Raw genomic sequence first — 19,933 nt, forward strand, 5'->3', positions numbered from 1 at the left:
ATCAAGGAGAAACAAATAAACAAAGCCTCCAAAACGTCCTTGCTTATGGAGACTTTAATTTCAAATCAAGTATAGGAACAATCCTGTTAGGATTTTACTGTGCATTTAGTCACAGGTTTCATATGACCCTGTTCATAAAACATACTTTCCTTTCACTAGAGACCACTGGTTGCAGAATAACTAATGCTCGCTATGAGTATTTAGGAACTGCAAAGAGTTTTCAAAAGCAAAAAGCAGCCAAGATTAATAAACACAATTTTAAAAATTATTTTTAAAGAGGAAAAACTGATTTTTCTTAACCTGTAATAAGTAGAGCTGGTTGACATTTTTCATTTTGAAACTTTAAGAAACATTTTTGGAAAACTAACACTTTTGTGAAAAAAAATCAATGTTTTAAAAATTGTCTGATTTTTTTCAACAAAAAATGAAAACTACTTGTTTATGTGTGTGTTTTGGTCCACAGCCCATTTTCTCACTTTGCCACTGTAAATGGAAAAGAAGGGAGTGGTGCAGTGAAAATGTAAATAGCTACAAAACAAATTACTTTGATCACCGTTGTTTACAAAAGTTGACAATTATTTGGAATCAAACTTCAAAATTCAGCATGGCTAGGACAAGCAAAGACACTGTGAGACATATGCCTCATGATTGCATATAAGAGCCCATGCACACCTGTCTGAATTCAAATAAATATATAGTATTGCTAATTTTTTAAACACCGTAAAATCTGAATGAAGGACCTTCATCTCCAGCAGGCAAGCTTCTCTCTTAAGTGACCACCTTGAAGTCTCCACATGTGGTTCTCAGTTGTTTTGTCTGAATTTTAGTTGAAAACCCACCTCTATGAAGTAACCTTTTTTTTTTAAAACTGGTCCCTTGGGTTTCATTGTATTAATACAAAATTTCCTTTATTGATTGTTTGTATATATTAGCAGTCTCCCTGTTAATGTTAATTACTGTGTCAAAAAAATGGCAATTTCCTGTTCTGATGTTAGCTTCTTGTTTTCTTTGGGTTGTTCCATGGTTGTCATGATATCCATAATTCATTATTTTGGAATTACTTGTGTTTTTAAACTGTGATATACAGAGTGATGATTTTTACTTTTCTTAATTGTAGGTAAGAACACTTCTTGCAGTGCTTTTGCCCTTGGTGGAATTTCTCGTTTGGTAAAGTATTAACCTATCTCTATTAAAAGCTTTGACATTTTACCTTTCTGCTTTTCAAAGTGGGGCTTGCCTTAGTAACGGCACATGGTTCTCTGAATCATAGCAAAAAACATGAGGACAAGATGATTACCAAGTAATTATACATGTTCTTAAATGCTTGTTATAAGAGCATTTGAAGTTTTCATAGCAATGCTTTTGTTGGTTTTCATCCCCATTTTCTATGTTAAAAAAGTAGCATATTAGAGGAGTTTATAATTAGCAGGTACAGATGAGGCTGTAACTTGTTTAAGCCCTAATTAAATGAGATATTAAATGAGATATAAATGAGCACATGGGTAGTATAGGATTACTCTTTTGCTTAAAGTTAATCACATGCTTAAGTACCTCAGTGAATCATGGTTTTAATGATGAGACAAAGGGTTGCAAAAGCAGGATTTTAAACTCTTGCTCTTTTGAGTAAAGAACTCTGATAGGCCATTATTTTATGGATTCTTCAGCAATGGAAGGGACCTCTCTGCTATATTTCTCCTCCCCCTTCAATCCCCCCAGTTATTGACTCTAGAATTAGCTATTGTATGTTGTGATGATAGAATTCTAGAGACAAGACCGTTCATTTAAAAGTTGCCACTGGTTCTCCTAGTGAGAGGAGAATTGATACATTGTGGAGAGTATAAACTATAAATACGATTTCCTGTGTATTGGACACAGTTTGCCAGTTGCTGGAAACTTTTTTAGAAAAGAGATCTTGTCTGGTTACAATTCACAATTAACATATGGAAATTGACTTTTGGTTGAGAACAGCAGGCCATTTCTTTTTGCCAAGGATACTGTACATTGGTACATAGTATTGCAGTGCTGATGTTTGTTTTTTCTATATGTATATAGTTTTAATTAATCATCGAGAGGCCCATGCATTAGGTAATGCTGGAAAGAGACATTTTAAATCCTGTAATTCTTCATAAAGAATTATGGAAACACTGATACTGCTATCTCCTTGGTCAAAACTATGTGTCACTTGGACAGTATGTAGCTGTTTGCATCTGAGGCAAGTAAGAGCACATTTTCTGCGCTTCTGAATACTGTGTATTCCTTGGGATTTTGTATGTTTATAGAGGACTAAAAATAAAATAAAGAAGTAATGTAATACATGCTGGGAAATGAGATCTCCTCGTCTTTAAACTATACCATCTGAATTTTCATAGATTTTAGGGCTAAAAGAGACCATTATGACTATATAGTTTGGCCTCCTGCATAGCGCAGGCTAAAGAACTTCATCCAACAATCAAATGATTATTGGAAAATACTTAACTTGGAATTTAGCCATAGCACTCCATTCAAATCAGTGCAACTTGTGTGGCTAAGTTCTCTAATGCACTGAAGATATAGGTGTGCGTCTTTCCTATCCTTCCATCTGCTAGATGATTTGATGGTGTTCTCAGGTTAACACTGGAAGCTACGAGACAAATTCTGGGAGCACATTGTTCATCGTTGCCAACAGAAGCACATGCATAGCAGGAGGAGGAGCAAAGGGCAGGAGATTTTCATGCTGATCTTTGCTGGTGCCAAAATCTTCAAGCCCTACCTCACCTAAGGAACATAGTCTTCCCATTTGGCTTTTGTACATACGTATATCCCTGACCTGGCCATGTCCCTTATGCTCAGCTTCCCTCCTCTGCAGATTATTTCTGCTTCTACCAAAACTATCTGGATGAGTTTGTGGTAGGGATGATGGAATGTTCCTCCTGTGACAGGGACCCCATAACCCTGTAATATTGGTGAGCATCTGTTCTGGGTTGTGTAAGAGTAGAGGCAGCATTTGGCCTCAGATGCATGTACAGTTGGTATATGTATGCTATGCACAGAGTACAGATATATATCATAAGAGTATGTATAATTTTCTCTAACCTATATTCCAAGGGTGGCCAAACTGCGGCTTGTGAGCCAGATGCAGCTCTTTTACAGTTAAAGTGTGGCTCACGGAACCCCCCGCCCCCATTCTCCACCTGCCACACTGGGGAGGAACTCGGGACTTCTTCTCTGTGGTAGGGTGATGGGGCTAGGGGCTTTTGCCAGAGACCACTGGTGCCTGCTGAGAGTGGGGTGTGGGGGCACAATTTAAAGGTTCACCCCCCCCCCCACAGCTTGAGTCATGCCCCCAATCAGACCCTTCCTTTTACCCTCAGCGGCCCCTCCTTACAGCTCCTAGATGTTTGCTGCTGTCCCTCCCTAGGGCTGCAGCTCCCAGCTTGCTGGCTCCAGCAGCTGCCGCGCAGGGAGGGGGCCTGGCAGCACCATGTGACTGAGTGGAGCCAGCAAACCCTGGCAAAAATGGGGGGTGGAGGGAATGACGTGACCCCACATGCCCCCCATGTGTCATCTCTGGCTTCAGCCCAGTGTGGGAGGGGTGTCTCTGGGCTTCAGCCCACGAGAGGTGCCTGCCAGAGTGCAGGGCTTAAGCCCTGAGCCCCAGCAGCTGTGCCCTGGCTCTCAAACTTCTGAAAATTGTCCTGTGAGACTTGGAGGGTCAGTTAGTTTGGCCACCCCTGCTGTATTCAGTTAGCTTTTAATCTACAATATGTTTTCTTTTGATCTGGCTTTCTGTAAGCACAGATAGGATAGAGGTGATTCTATGAAGAATTGTAAGACTTTTGTGAGGGCTGTTTTCTCTATGGTTTATGTGGGTGCTCTACTGGGTGTAGTCCAGATAAAAAGAAAGCAATTAGAAATCCAACAGCCTGAATACAGCAGCCTGATTAAGCTGTAATCCTGCTCTCTGAGTGATACCTGTTAGACTGAAACAACCATTTTCCCTCAAAACAAACAAACCAACAAACATTTTAGGAGGAATTCATTATGTAGCTCATAATCTTAAAAAAAAAAAAATCACATGAGTATAATCCAAATCCTTCACATTAAAATGTGATCTTTTAAATTTTACTCTAAATATTTTGGTTTCTTGTTTTCAATGTTCAGGGGATATCCTTATTTTGTACAGACAGTATCTCCTGCTAATATGTTGAAAGAGTTAAATCCAAACTTAAATTATTAATATATTACATCAATTGTTCTATAGCACTTATATTTTCTAGTAGGATACTAATTTACTGCCAGAAACATGACTCAGAAGATCAATAGCAAGCAAGCTGTACAAGTTAACACAAGAGAATGAAATTACTTCATTTGATAAGCATCAGGCTTCAAAAGCACGTTACGAAAATAGGGCTGTGGGTTTGCTCTAGGGAGATCACCTCTTTTAATTTTTACTATTGCTTGCAGAAGTAATTTTGGGAAATCTTGGGGTTTTGTTAGAAGATCACTGGCCACTTACTGGGGGACCCAAATGCTATCCTTTGATGATGATTATTCGTTATGTTTCTGTCCAGACAAGTAGTCATTTCAAACCAAATTTGCTTTACAAACTAGTTTATGGCACACACTAACAGAACTGAGGCTTCAGGTTTGTGTCCTTGATTCTTTTAATTGCAAATCAGACTAACAGGAGCAATAGTTCCCAGATTAGATGTTGGTCATGGTTTAAAAAATGGTTTATATCAGGAAGGCAGGTGTTTGAGGGAAATGGTGGAAGAGCTTGAGAGAAGATCTTGATTCAATAATTATGGGCCAGAACATATCCCTGATTGGGTTATTCCCACATAGGGGCAGAGAAACTTCATGAGATTGTACAATCAATGGAAATCATCCCTAGAAGTGTGTGGGGGTTTGCACTCCTCATGGTAGGTAGCCTGGAATTTCACTCTCTTAAACCAGCAAAAACCTACAGATCCACAACAAGTCCTTTGCCTTCACACAGGGTCCCAGCTCCCCTGAGGCGCTGTGACTGTATGAATCCCTGACCATCCCAAAACTTGCCCAGAAGAAAGAAAGGTGTTCTTAGCTGCAGAAAGGAAATCCTGAAAAGCTGATGCCCACAGGGTCAACTTGAGTTTACTCCCATTATTTTTCTTGACGGGGAAGGGGAATGCAATATAATGGAGAACAACCGTTCCAGCCTTTCCCGTACATGGGTCCCAAGACCTGCACAACTTCTCCAGAAAGGGTTTGGTGGGATTGTGGAATTAGATTAACAATGGAACGGAAGTCTCTTCCTCCCACCCTTATGCCACCTGCTCATATAAGGAGCTCTACAGTGCATCCCTGCAGTATGGTTTTTAACAGGAAGTCTGACCCTCATTGTTTTCTGAAAACTCTTATAATGTTGTTTGTTCTCTGTTTAAATAAGGACAGGTGGAAAAGGATAAGGAGAGTGTGAATATTGGGTTTGGAGGTCCATTTTTCTTTAGCAGGTGATTTGCAGTTCTGTGTTTGCTGCCTGTTGAAATGGTGATAATATGAATTCCGATTGGTGGAGATTAAGGGTGTGATTGCGTACAGCACAGGTGTGGCGCACAAAATAAAAAACGATGAGCAGAACCCGATCCTGCATTAATGAGTGCTCGTGTGCAGCCACCAAACTACTCGTGCTTGGAAGGAAGAATAAGGCCTAAGAGTGAAGCACAAAGCTAACCACCTCATAAGCTATCAAGACTATACATAACTCCATGTCTCCTCAGATGCTGTCAAGGGGCTTGAGACTTACTGCTGCTTAAATTGTAGGACTACGCCTAACACTTGCCATTACTTGCTCTAGTACATAGCCTGCATAAACACCTGAGCTGAAGTGCAATAGATCTGTGTTTCCTGCTGTGCCCCACCAGGGACGTGTGGGAGCAAGGCTTGTGAAGGAGAACAAAGGGGAAGAAAATTGAGTAATGTTGTGCTTTTCAAGTAGCATGCAGCCCTGTGAACTTAGCTGCTGGTTTGGAGGCGACTGTGCCTGTGCACCTGACTCTAGATGAGAATTAGTAAGAAAATATGACTTGGATTATTTCTAGAGGTCAGATCCTTTTGAACATTCTGTGCAAGTGACTCCAGATTCACTATTGGCCTTAACACTCTACCTTGCCAACATTCCTCCAGTTCTGTTTGTCATGACTAGTGCATGTTGGGTGTAATGTTTTCTTGAACTAAAATATGTCCAGCAAAAGTTTGGAAGGATTCTTCTGTCCATCTGCTTACTCTGCATGTACTTGCAGGAAGTCCATTTGCCATGTCTTTGTAAACATATTTATGCACTACATTAGATAGTCTTGAGTGTGGTTTGGTTCATTTTGACACCTAATAAATTACAATATTACAATAAATTAAAACTCTTCCATGATTTTCACTGGTTAACATTTGGTACAACAGATGTCAGAATTAAACTGGTACTGAACTAACATAGACGTGTGTCTCCTTTTCTGTGTATTCCCATTTCTTCTAGGTTGCTGTATTATGCCTTTTATAGAAAGCTAGCTCTTGGGTTATTGGCTTAATATTTCAAACACTGCATTTGTTGGTGCAATTGATGAGTAAAATATATATATATATTTGAAAACAACCAGTAAAAATAATGAACAAAACTCAAGGTTTAGGGGAAAAAGCCCTTATTGTTTAGCAAAGAAACCTATCTCTAAACTCATGCTTTTTATGAAATTGTATTTGGCTTTTGATTTGACATCTTGTACATAGTAAATTATTGTTGCACTAGCAGCAGGATATCTAGCCATTCAAAAAGCTTCTTGCATTTCCACTAATGGAGACCTTAGCTGGATAGCATCCTTCAGTTGGACTTCAGATATTTTGATGTTTCATAAACTTCTGCTTTCAACAAAACCCACAATTAAAAAGAAAAAGATAGTGGATCACAGATGATCAGTAAATGCAGAGAAGATTTGGTAACAACCTAACTAATAAGGGCTTTTCACTTAGAGTTGATTGCTCTGGTTTGACCAAGTTTTTGCTATAATCTGTTCAAAAAGTGATAGTAAACCTAATTATTCCTACTAATTTACCCATCACAAAGTATTGTTCCTTTGTTTTCATTTTTTAAAAAAATATTGCTTGTCAAAATGCTATGACGACTAGTTGGTTTTCAGCAAACAGAGCCTAGCTCTGAAAAGACAGTATATCTGAAAGTCGAACATGGATGGCAGTCCTTGGCATTGGAAGGAATTAGAAACCACAGATTGTTCTCTCATTGGATGAAGAGCTTAAAGCAGTGTAAAGTTAATTGAAGAATTCCTTGAAAGTGAAGTCAGACTAAAGTAAAAGCTTCAGGTCTGTAATTTAGTAAATGTGAAAGCTCTGTAAGCAGCAGTGAAGCTAAAAAACATTGAAAAGAACATATTTTAGTAAACATATCTGGCTTGTGTTATGAATTGTCCTGTTTTAATTATTTGTCTGAATAATGTAGATATGCAGTAGGATCTCTAATTAGGTGAAGTTTGATTTATTGAGCTGGCCCTATATAAACCATGATGTCATGCTGAACTGCACAAAATTACAGCTCGGCTCTTGCAGTTTAAAATGATTATTTTTAACTTTGGAATGCTTCACTTTTGTGTATCTTGGTTTTTAGCTTCATGAACTTAAGACAATTGTTTTTTCCGACCAAAATGTTTTGTCGCAATTTAATCAGCATGAAAGAACTATTGCAGTGGACTTTGATGCACTGTCTTTACAATAAATATTGTTGTTAATTAAGGAGAAAGGGTCAGGAATGTATATGTTAGCTGTCTGAGTGATTGAGGAATAGGAACAATAGGTACTGAATCAAAGTTTGCCAAGTGTCTAGATGTTGATTGTATCTGTAAGTATAGGAAGGAAATCCAGGATCTACAAAGCATGAAGTAATGCACAGATTTGCCATGGGAATTTAAATGTGTACTCAGGATTGTCCAAGGTGTTGATAACCTTATGACAGTTGCTAAGCACCCTCAGCTCTTACGTTGGAGATGAGGCAGTTAGTATGTTGCAGTACTGGGAATCAAATTATGAATTTTCATTCTGCACATTAAATTTACGGTAAACCTGAAATTCTTGGTGCTGCTGCCTAAAACTTGCACTGTCTGTTTCTATCTTTAAGAGTCTTAGCATGCTTTTGATGCTATAAATGAAAATAAAAATATTCAAGATTTGGACTGCATTGTCATCTCATGTAATACTACTGAGTATACGTAGAAACTCTTATGCAGTGGGGGCTAATTCTGAAGCCCCCTTACTCAGATGTTGTTTGGTATTTTCTTATTTCCCACTGGCTTCCATGGTAGCTTAGCCTTTGTAACCACTGAGTCAGAACTAGGATCACCCCACCCAAATCAATATCCAGGAAGAGAGCAGGGGGCCTTCCACACTTGGATCTTCCCACTTTTTGATGGAAAGGGGGAATCAGTCATGTCTATGATATTGTTCTTTCCTCTCTCTGGGTCTTGCAAGGGTCCCTCTACAGGTGTGGGGTTGGGGATGGATAGACAAGTGAAGATGGGGGCCAGAGGGTACACACAATGTTTCCCTTCCAGCCCCATTAAACTTAGTCAGCAATGACAATGCAACCTAGGACTTGCTAATCTTTTCTTTGGCTGTGCTGGGACAGCCGTGGCCAAAGAGAGTACTTGATAGCATGAGTGTAATGGAGCTGCGATGCCAGGGATAAGATCCAGAGCTGATGATAGAGACATGACTGCAGATGCCCTAGGATATGCCGTGTTAGGGGGCAGGCCCTGCGGTCTTTCTTCTGAGTGGGGGAGGCAAACTCTACTTCCCCAGTGAGATGCGAGGGGGATTTCCAAGAGGGGAACCTCACAGAAATTTCTTCCCATGGGTTTTACTTGTGGGAGGTGGTGGTCTGGCCCTGAAAAATCACTTCAGGATAGAGCCCTGTGTATGTTGAAAATAATGGACCTTGCTTAAGTGAATGCAAAACTGTAATGTGATGAGGACCCTTAATTATACAACAGCTTACTGTATTTATGTCATATAAATTATATATAAACTGTATATCAAAAAGGTTCATAAACAGCCATAGGACTTCTTGGTGCAGTTTTTAAAAGGTCTTTTAAAATCAATGTCACTTTTTACAGTTGGTTGTTTTTAAATATAGGACCATTGGTTAGCCCTTCCACTACTTTGTTTCAGTTTAGTTAATGAGGTTTAGAGGGGATGCTGTGTAGGAGAAGAAAGGAGCATGTAGTATAGATGGTGTCAGTTAAGATAAATGGATGAAAAATGTGCGCCAGTTTACTAACAAATGGTATGTACAGTGGAAAGAAAGTCTGTTTGTCTCTGAGTTCAGTTTAGGAAAACATCTATCCCTTATTTGTTTTGACTGCCAAAAGTTGCCAGGCAAACAACAAACTGAACCATTTAGAATAGGATTACTATTTAATCTTTTGAGTGCCTTCAGATATCCAATGAACAGTCAGCGATATGGTATCTATAATTCCTTGATGCTGTTCTATCATAATACTGACAGAAATTGGAGAATTGTAACATCATGCTTAAGAGTTTCCATTTCTTTTATTGCAATTCCAAAATATATTTTGCACAGAGGCTGAAATATTCCCAGGGAATGACTATCCTTACACCAGACAGAGGTCAGTTGGCTTCTGGTTTAGAGACAATCAGGTTAAAGATTAGTGATAGATTTCAAATAATTCCATTATTAGATTCATGTGCTCTGTTGTGATAGGAACACAAAAAAAATAGTTAAATGTGAACCATTATCTAATTAAGAGATTGTGTGAATGGAACCTTATCATAGGATAGTGGGGTCTAGCAACTGGACATTGATCCTGTGTTGCTGCTCAATTACAGTGACTTTATCATTTGAGTGTTTGTTTGGATTTTTTTATAATGCTGACATTGGGCTTGGGCCCAGAGTTTGCTGTTGATCCTGTACCACAGCCTGCTCTGGAACTGGTTTCAGAAAGAGAGTCACTTCATGCTCTTCACTTGGAGCCTGTTGCTGGCTCCCAGCAGTCCCCATGCTGGATTCAGGAGACAGCAGGGCACCATTCTGGCTGGCAGGTCATCATGCACCATGGCTGGTTCCATGCTGAGCTCAGTGCCCAGCCCCCGTCAAACTAATAAAATAGGCATGAGATTGGCGAGTTGCCAGAGGTGCGGTTCCGGTCCCTGGTCTTCTGGTACTCACTCTTGAGCTGCTTAATCCACTCCCATCACGGGGTCACTGGTTAGGTAAATTTGCAAAGCTGTCAGCTTTTTAGCTATCTGCTGGTACACATGGTCATCCCTGGTACGATAGGTTAGCGTGATTTGTGTGTAGACCAAAGCCAGGTTAGGCTTGAGCCTGAGTCTGAGCCTGGGTTTACATTGCAGTGTAGACATACCCTAAGAGACATAGAAGAGAAGGCCTAGTCCGTGCCTCGAGGACTTTAAAATCTAAATCAATGTACCGGTAGAATCATAGAATCATAGAAATCAGGGTTGGAAGGGACCTCAGGAGATCATCTAGTCCAACTCCCTGCTCAAAGCAGGACCAATCCCCAATTTTTGCCCCAGATCCCTAAATGGCCCCCTCAAGGATTGAACTCACAACCCTGGGTTTAGGGTAGTTGTTTGTTATAGACCAAATGACTGATACAGATATACTCATTTTGTCTGATAGCTTTTTATCTGACATTTGACTGCTGTGTTGTTGTTTATGTGTTTGTTCTTTTGTATTGCCATAGCACCTAGAAGCCCCAGTTGTGAACCAGGACCTCATTGTGCCAAATGCTGTAAAAACATTGAATAAAGCACTTACTCTAAGATTGTCAGTTTATTGTATATTGGAACAAGTTACCTAGGAACATGGTGGATTCTCCATCAATCGAAGTCTTTAAATTAAGACTGGATATCTTTCTAAAAGGTATGTTATAGCCCATCAGACATTATGGGCTTGATGCAGAAATTACTGGGTGAGGTTCTATGCCCTGTGTTTATACAGAAAATTATACTAGATGGTCATTATAGTCTCTCCTGGCCTTAAAATTTTGGAATCTGGTTGCTGGATCACACAAGATCTTCTAAAACCATTCTCTGTGTGAAATAGGACCACACAGTAGTATCACATCTGTGAAATTATGCTTCTTGCTATAAAGCCAGTGGAGATGGCATGGTGATGAGTGACAGTGTAAGAGCCTAGTTTGGTAGGAATTAAACACACTCCTAGATAACTTTGAAATTGTTGAAAGATCACCAACTGTAGGCACTTAAATTACAGTGTTTTCGGTAGCTTCCCTTTCATTTCATTTCACAATTTAAGGAAGTCTAGTAGCACTTGGGGGTGGGGGGGGGGAAGACTCTCTGCTAATGTGTGAATGAAGCTATTTGGTCGGCATTTAGGCAAACAAACCACACTGGCGGTAGTGCATGAGGCCGCTCCAAGGAAGTTGAGAGAAAAACTTCAGCTACGGGAGCTCTCTGAATTTGAAATCACCATGGGTATGTCTACACTGCAATGAAAAACCCGCGGGCTGGCCTGTGCCAGCTGACTCAGGCTTGCGGGGCTCAGGCTCAGGGGCTGTTTAATTGTGATGTAGACATTTGAGCTCAGGCTGCAGCCCAAGCTCTGGCACCGTCCCGCAGCCTGGGGTCCGAGAGCCCAGGCTCCGGCTGCATACCCTAACGCGACATTCAGTGAAGGGCAGGGGAAGGAGTGGATCTAACAGCAACATAACATCAGTGGGCCTCTTGGTGTTGATCACTAAAGCCATTGTCTAGTGGAGGAGTCGAAGGGATACTTTACCTCTGCTGGTACCCCCTCAAGCTGTGCCAACTCTGCAGCTTAAAGTTGTGGTTCCCTACTGCACCTAGGGATCCTCTGACTTCAACTAGCGTTTCATAGAATCATAGAATCATAGAATATCAGGGTTGGAAGGGACCTCAGGAGGTCATCTAGTCCAACCCCCTGCTCAAAAGCAGGACCCATACCCAATTAAATCATCCCAGCCAGGGCTTTGTCAAGCCTGACCTTAAAAACTTCTAAGGAAGGAGATTCCACCACCTCCCTAGGCAACGCATTCCAGTGTTTCACCACCCTCCTAGTGAAAAAGTTTTTCCTAATAGCCAACCTAAACCTCCCCCACTGCAACTTGAGACCATTACTCCTTGTCCTGTCCTCTTCCACCACTGAGAATAGTCTAGAACCATCCTCTCTGGAACCACCTCTCAGGTAGTTGAAAGCAGCTATCAAATCCCCCCTCATTCTTCTCTTCTGCAGACTAAACAATCCCAGTTCCCTCAGCCTCTCCTCATAAGTCATGTGTTCCAGACCCCTAATCATTTTTGTTGCCCTTCGCTGGACTCTCTCCAATTTATCCACATCCTTCTTGTAGTGTGGGGCCCAAAACTGGACACAGTACTCCAAATGAGGCCTCACCAATGTCGAATAGAGGGGGACGATCACGTCCCTCGATCTGCTTGCTATGCCCCTACTTATACATCCCAAAATGCCATTGGCCTTCTTGGCAACAAGGGCACACTGCTGGCTCATATCCAGCTTCTCGTCCACTGTCACCCCTAGGTCCTTTTCCGCAGAACTGCTGCCTAGCCATTCGGTCCCTAGTCTGTAGCTGTGCATTGGGTTCTTCCGTCCTAAGTGCAGGACCCTGCACCTATCCTTATTGAACCTCATCAGATTTCTTTTGGCCCAATCCTCCAATTTGTCTAGGTCCCTCTGTATCCTATCCCTGCCCTCCAGCGTATCTACCACTCCTCCCAGTTTAGTATCATCCGCAAATTTGCTGAGAGTGCAATCCACACCATCCTCCAGATCATTTATGAAGATATTGAACAAAACCGGCCCCAGGACCGACCCCTGGGGCACTCCACTTGACACCGGCTTCCAACTAGACATGGAGCCATTGATCACTACCCGTTGAGCCCGACAATCTAGCCAACTTTCTACCCACCTTATAGTGCATTCATCCAGCCCATACTTCCTTAACTTGCTGACAAGAATACTGTGGGAGACCGTGTCAAAAGCTTTGCTAAAGTCAAGATACAATACATCCACTGCTTTCCCTTCATCCACAGAACCAGTAATCTCATCATAGAAGGCGATTAGATTAGTCAGGCATGACCTTCCCTTGGTGAATCCATGCTGACTGTTCCTGATCACTTTCCTCTCATGTAAGTGCTTCAGGATTGATTCTTTGAGGACCTGCTCCATGATTTTTCCGGGGACTGAAGTGAGGCTCACTGGCCTGTAGTTCCCAGGATCTTCCTTCTTCCCTTTTTTAAAGATTGGCACTACATTAGCCTTTTTCCAGTCATCCGGGACTTCCCCCGTTCGCCACGAGTTTTCAAAGATAACTGAGTAAGAACTGCAGGATTTGGCCCAGTCGTTATATCTGAGTTTAGATGGCAATATTAAATGCTTCGCATGCATTCATTTAACCTAACAATATCTCCTCTAAGAGGTAGGTTTTCACAGTTGCGGAAACGGACAGACAGATGATGTGACTTGCCCAGAGCGGCAGAGGGAGTGTATTTCAGGATAAATTCCTGTGGCCCTGGCTCCGGACACCATGCCGCTAGAAATTCGTAAAGTACTCAAACTTCATGTTGTCTTTGCCCAGTTAGAACACTGTAATTTAGAATAGTTTCTAAGCAGAGCAGACATTTGTAGGTATCTCTGCATAATCCACATCTGCTAAATATAAAAGAACTACAGTTAAGCAGTCATGTAAATAAAGGATATAATGCCGTTCTGAGGTTCTGGTAACTTCATGACCCATGTGAGAGCTGCTATCATTCATTTATTGCCAACCTCCCAAAATGCAATTTTCTTCTTGCAGTTTTTTCCTATTTCAAGTACCAGAAAAGTTGTGTTGTGCATCAGTGTGACACATATTGACAGTAATCTCTGTGTCCTCACATGAATAGTGCGATTTTAAGTGCACACAACTGCTCTGCTTGACTTTTTTTAGTCATCATCCATATATTGTAGTTGTATAACATGCTGCAGTATGCAATTATATCACATATTTATTACACAAAAAGATAAGGATTTCAGTCAACTGCCACTCAGGAAACTCAGCACAATGATATCCTTACGAACCCTCCATGAGCTTACAATTACATCACTTCTCAGAACAATTAGTCATTTTTGTCTCACACCCTTAAATAGTTGCCACGCTGAAACTGTCCTTCAGGCAGTTTTTACTTTGTGCCCCATCCTCAACAGAATCCTGACAGAATGTTCAAGGAGGCAGGAGTGGAGAATTCCCAACCCTTATGAAGTGTGAGAGAGGTTGGATGTTTACATGCAGTGTTGTGTAGGAGCTTCTGTTGCCTTGCCCTGGAATAGGCCCTAAATTACATTCACAGAATGGCATGCTCACAGTGAACAGCCTTTGCACTGATGAAAGGCTTCAGATCCACTTCAGTTAACCACCCACAAAGGCAAGCCATTAATGGCCTTGTCTGCTGCGAACATTATCCTCTAAGAAAGAGAGAATTCTAAAATGGCTTTATTGAAAATGACAAAAATGGATAATTTAATTAAACAAATTTATTTTTATGAGATTTTAAAAGGATGCTTTCATTTTTAGTAAATATTTTTATTTTTAGGTTTAGTGTCTCTGCTTTAAGTATAAAATGTTGATGGAAAGGTGTCCGTGTGTGTGGGTGGGTGGGGGAGAAATCAGTAAAACAAGTCCTCTGGTTTTAATTTTGGGGCGCACAGATTAAACACCTAATATGTTGCTCTCAAAGGAAAAATTTTTGTTATGGACATAATATGTACATGCAGAGCAAATGCTGGCTGTTTTACGACTGAATGGTACTAAAATTCTGTTTATTGTCAGCCTTTTCACATATGAATCATGTTACTTAATCCAGATTTCTTTGAAACCACAGCCAGACGTGCAGTATGGATGAACACTCAGAGAAACCGATTGGTGTTATGCACTCTGTCGCTTTTAATTTTGTTTAGTTTAATCATAAATTGACACACAGAGGGAGAAATGTTTATTTCCATTATCCATATATTAAGAGTTACAAATTGAGGTAATGCTGATTAAAGGGTCACAGTCAACTCAGAAATCATACTTCTGTCAGAAAAATATTTGCATTGTATTATTACAAGAAACAGCTAAGTTTATTGTAACCAAAAGATATTGAAGCAGGGACTTTTTGTTGTGTGTTCATACAGCACCTAGCACAATGAGGTTCTGGCCCAGGACTGGGGTTCCTTGGTACTACAGTAATACTACTATTACTACGACTACTACTAATTAGAGAAACATGTCTTTTTGGTTTTTTAGTCCATGATGTGTGCTTGGCAGCCCTGTGTGTGTGTGTGAGGTGGGGGAGTCCTATTTCACTGTTTCCGTTGTGTAGTCAGGAAAGATAAGGAAGTTTCTCCCTTTGTTTTGTATGGGTCTTTCTCACAGTGATAGAGGAGAAGAAAAAGATCAACAAAAATTAGGAAAATTGTGAAACCACAGAAATTGGCAAGGAGAGTAAGGGGCAGGTACCTGAAAACTCATTTAATTTCTTACTTTAAGTGGACTAGATTTGAAGTAGATGGCATCCCTTTAAAAATACAAATATCTTTGATCCTTTCTGTTGGTGGAAGCCTCTTAAACTAAGTTCCTGTCTGCTCTGTAAAAACAACAAGGAGTCCTTGTGGCACCTTAGAAACTAACAAATTTATTTGGGCATAAGCTTTCGTGGTCTAGAACCCACTTCATCAGATGCATGGAGTGGAAAATACAGGCGCAGGTATGAATACTTGAAAAGATGGGAGTTACCTTACCAAGTGTGAGGTCAGTCTAACGAGACAATTCAATTAACAGTAGGATACCAAGGGAGGAAAAATAACTTTTGTAGTGATAATGAGAGTGGCCCATTTCAAACAGTTGACAAGAAGGTGTGAGTAACAGTAGGGGGAAATTAGGTTTAGATTTTGTAATGACCCAACCACTTGCAGTCTTTATTCAGGCCTAATGTGATGGTGTCCAGTTTGCAAATTAATTCCAGTTCTGCAGTTTCACTTTGGAGTCTGTTTTTGAATGTTTTTTTGATTGAAGAATTGCCACTTTTGGGTCTGTTGAGTGACCAGGGATATTAAAGTGTTCTCCTACTGGCTTTTGAATGTTATCATTCCTGATGTCAGATTTGTGTTCATTTATTCATTTGTATAGAAACTGTCCAGTTTGGCCAATGTACATGGCAGAGGGGCCATGTACATCTGAGGGATCGGAGCAAATGCGGTTGTATCTTAGAGCTTGGCTGTAGACCACAAATCATTTTATGTGGTCTGGATGAAAGCTGGAAGCATGTAGGTAGGTATAGCGGTCAGTAGGTTTCCGGTATAGGGTGGTGGTTATGTGACCATTGCTTATTAACACTGTAGTGTCTAGGACAGGGGTGGGCAAACTTTTTGGCCCGAGGGCCACATCGGGGTTGTGAAACTGTATGGAGCGCTGGGTAGGGAAGGCTGTGCCTCCCCAAACAGCCTGGCCCCTGCCCCCTATCTGCCCCCTCCCTCTTCCCGCCCCCTGACTGCCCCCCTCAGAACTCCCGACCCATCCAACCCCCCTGCTTCTTGTCCCCTGATTGCTCCCTCCTGGGACCCCCTGCCCCTAACCGCCCCCCTGGGACCCCAACTCCCCCTGTTCCCTCAGTGCCCCCCGACCCCTATGCACACTCCCACCCCCTGACAGCCCCCCCAGAACCCCACCCCACATCCAACCCCCTCTGCTCCCTGAGTGCCCCGACCCCTTTGCACACACCCACCCCCTGACAGCCCCCCCGCCCAGGACTGCCACGCCTATCCAGCCCCTCCTGTCCCCTGGCTGCCCCCTGGGACTCCCTGCCCCTTATCCAACCCTCCCCCCCCATTCCCTGCCCCCTTACCATGCTGCTCAGAGCAGCAGGAGCTCTCAGCCCTGCCGGAGCCTGCTCGGGAGGAGCAGCGGGCCAGAGCACTGGTGGCGTGGCGCTGCGAGGGCAGGGCCAGGGGCTAGCCTTCCTGGCCGGGAGCTGAGGGGCCAGGCAGGACAGTCTCGTGGGCCGGATGTGGCCCGTGGGCCATAGTTTGCCCACCTCTGGTCTAGGAAGTGGACCTCTTGAGTGGACTGGTCCAGGCTGAGGCTGATGGTGGGATGGAAATTGTTGAAATCGTGTTGGAATTCCTCAAGGGCCTCCTTGCCATGGGTCCAGATGATGAAGATGTCATCAGTGTAGCGCAAGTAGAGTAGGGGCGTTAGGGGACGAGAGCTGAGGAAGCGTTGTTCTAAGTCAGCCATAAAAATGTTGGCATACTGTGGGGCCATGCGGGTACCCATAGCAGTCTGTGTGGATGCTAAGGACTAGCTTGTGACTAAACCTGGACAGAGGGTGGAGGAAAAGGATACCAAACACCTTCCCTATCCATTCACCTCTTTCTTACCCGGCAAAGGGACCAGTCATACTGTCAGGTCTTTTGCAGCCTACCTGAGCAAGCTTCATAGTCATAATTTATTATGGGTGATTCTCCTCTAGTGGTAGCAACACTGGAAACTATAGTGTAGCGCAAAATTGGATGTTTTAATCATTGACTTGTCAAACTCTAAATACATTTGCATTACAGCTTTTCATTGTTGCTACCAGGAGCAGACCTGTTCTTATACACTCAGCTCCTGAACACAAGGTCATCTCTGGGTTGCTGCAAAGTGCGGTGCTGGCCTCTTTAGAGGGAGCAGCAAGGTGAATGTAACAATAGGCTTGCCCTCTCCCCCTCCTCACCAGCCAGCTGACCTGGGCTGGCAAGAGGATGCGCATTTGCTCTGCTTTTCCAGGAGAGGATCACTTTGTCCTGCTGACATCTGATAGTTCTTGAGGCATTATCCCTGTTTGACACACAATGCCTCCATTCCCCTTCTGCAAGAATTTTGGGCTTACATGCACATTCTAGCTCTAACAAACTCTTATAAACAGTGCCATGGGATTTTCTTAGTATCCTTGAAAAGAATGTCCCCGCCCCACACTGTTGTGCAGAGGGTTCCACCCTATACTGAAGAGTCGGCTGTGTTTTATTGTGGCAGTATGAAGCCCTTGGTCAGCTTTAGGCTGAAAGGAGCTAAATGTAAACCGCACCTGAGTATGAACATCTAACTTACTGTATTTTCTTTTTTCTAGGCCCATTCTCTAACCATCCTACCCAAGTCATGAAAATCAGAGTGCTGTAGATAGGAAATAAGTGTTTCGATGCATTTATTCCTGTTTGGAATTTATGTGCATGGGAATGCTTGTGAAAGTGTCTTCTCATCCTCAGACTGTACTGCATACACTGTACTGCTTTCCACTTCTGTAACACCTACAGTGTGATGGTCCCAAGCTGCTTTTCAATTGTTAATTAAGCCTGCTATTGCTTCTGTGATCATTAAGTATATATTCCCATTTTTTCTGACACAGAAATGACGGCACATGTGATTCTAAGTGACTTTTCCAGTCTTACTGAGCAAGTGAGCAGCAGTGTCACCAGCATGCACAATTCTTGACTGCCAGTCATCTGTTGAACCTCTAGATTGTGCTTTCTCCCTATTGTATAGTTAGTATCAGAGTAACAGCCATGTTAGTCTGTATTCACAAAACGAAAAGGAGTACTTGTGGCACCTTAGACACTAACCAATTTATTTGAGCATAAGCGTGAGCTCTCACGAAAGCTTATGCTCAAATAAATTGGTTAGTCTCTAAGGTGCCACAAGTACTCCTTTTCTTATAGTTAGTATGTTACATATAATAAATAACCAGAAACGTTTCTTTGGAGCTGATAGTAAACGGCCTTGCTGTAGCAAACATATTTGGAAGAGAGAGGTCAATTGGTAGTAATCAATTAGCACTTTGTTAATGAACCTAATAATACCATCTAAATGGGACTGAATCCTTAAAGGTAATATGCTGGTTCACTGACATCCTGTGTCATAGTCTTATGAGCAGATTTCCTTATCAGTCAAAACTTAAGGAGAAACATTTTTTAAAATTGTTGTTAGAAAATGTCTTCTATTTAAGTGCAGCCAATGAGCTCTGGCTTAAGGCCAGGTAAGTTCTAATATTCCAAAATATATAATGTTGATGGGAAGAGGTTGATAAGGAAATATAGGTTTTAGGGTTTTAGTTTTGAGTGTTCAAATGCAAACATTTCCACTAATGTACAAAGGGGTCAAATCTTGCTTACGGCAGTAGTGTGCTGTTCAAATAAATAAAACTTCGCTATGTGAGTAAAACAAGCAGGATATAGTAGCAAGTTTATATTAAAGACCAATATGCAGGAATGTTACATTCATAAGTCTCCTAGTAAATGAGCTATAATTAACTGTTAGTATTCTTGTTTTTCTTCTTTTTTATATCTGATTGTTCAGATAGGCCATTAATTCTGGTATTTTTCTTATATCATATGTGGGTAGAAGAAAAATTGTGCTCATCAAATATGAAATCAAAAATAATCCTCTCATTTGTTTTTGCAGTAATGATTTTGGTGGATGCTACCTATTTCTTTATATTTTTAAACAGTAAATGATTTTCAGATAGTTCTATCACATAATCACCCTTATTTTTTATTTCTTTTTGCCACTAATTTCTTGGGTTTTTTAAAATTGTCCTTTTTTGTAGCTTGAGAATGCTGTAGAAAAATAATTTACCTGTGGCAGGAGTTGAAAAGTTATTTCTTATTTGGGAGTGAAGAACAGTTTTCAAACAGCAAATGTCAAATTTAGCATTCCTCAGACTTATGCATTTTTAATCTAATTTTTAAATAATCTAAAACTTAGATCTAGGCTAAGCATAATAGTAAAATAACCTGTGGCTCAATCGTGTAGTATGCTGAGCACCCACATGACTTCAGTGGAGTTGAGAGCACTAGCTACTGGACACAGTTGAGCCCAACATGAGAAGA

General features: G+C 41.5%; 2 protein-coding genes across 8 annotated transcripts in view; one reads left to right on the forward strand and one right to left on the reverse strand.

The window, feature by feature from the left end:
• The window catches only part of CMSS1 (cms1 ribosomal small subunit homolog), a 368,267-nt gene that overhangs the window by 194,935 nt on the left and 153,399 nt on the right, over window positions 1-19,933 (forward strand). The window contains exon 2 of one of the 4 annotated variants that reach the window (XM_075118593.1): window positions 1,118-1,167. The exons of the other annotated variants lie outside the window; for them this stretch is intronic. The gene's annotated coding sequence lies outside the window, so the exon portion shown is untranslated. The remainder of the gene's footprint in view (window positions 1-1,117; window positions 1,168-19,933) is intronic. 4 annotated transcript variants of the gene reach the window in all.
• FILIP1L (filamin A interacting protein 1 like) overlaps window positions 1-19,933 on the reverse strand; it is a 296,199-nt gene that overhangs the window by 182,922 nt on the left and 93,344 nt on the right. The gene's annotated exons all lie outside the window — the stretch shown is intronic.

The sequence above is a fragment of the Caretta caretta genome, chromosome 1, assembly GCF_965140235.1.
Source record: "Caretta caretta isolate rCarCar2 chromosome 1, rCarCar1.hap1, whole genome shotgun sequence".
Lineage (NCBI taxonomy): Eukaryota > Metazoa > Chordata > Testudines > Cheloniidae > Caretta > Caretta caretta.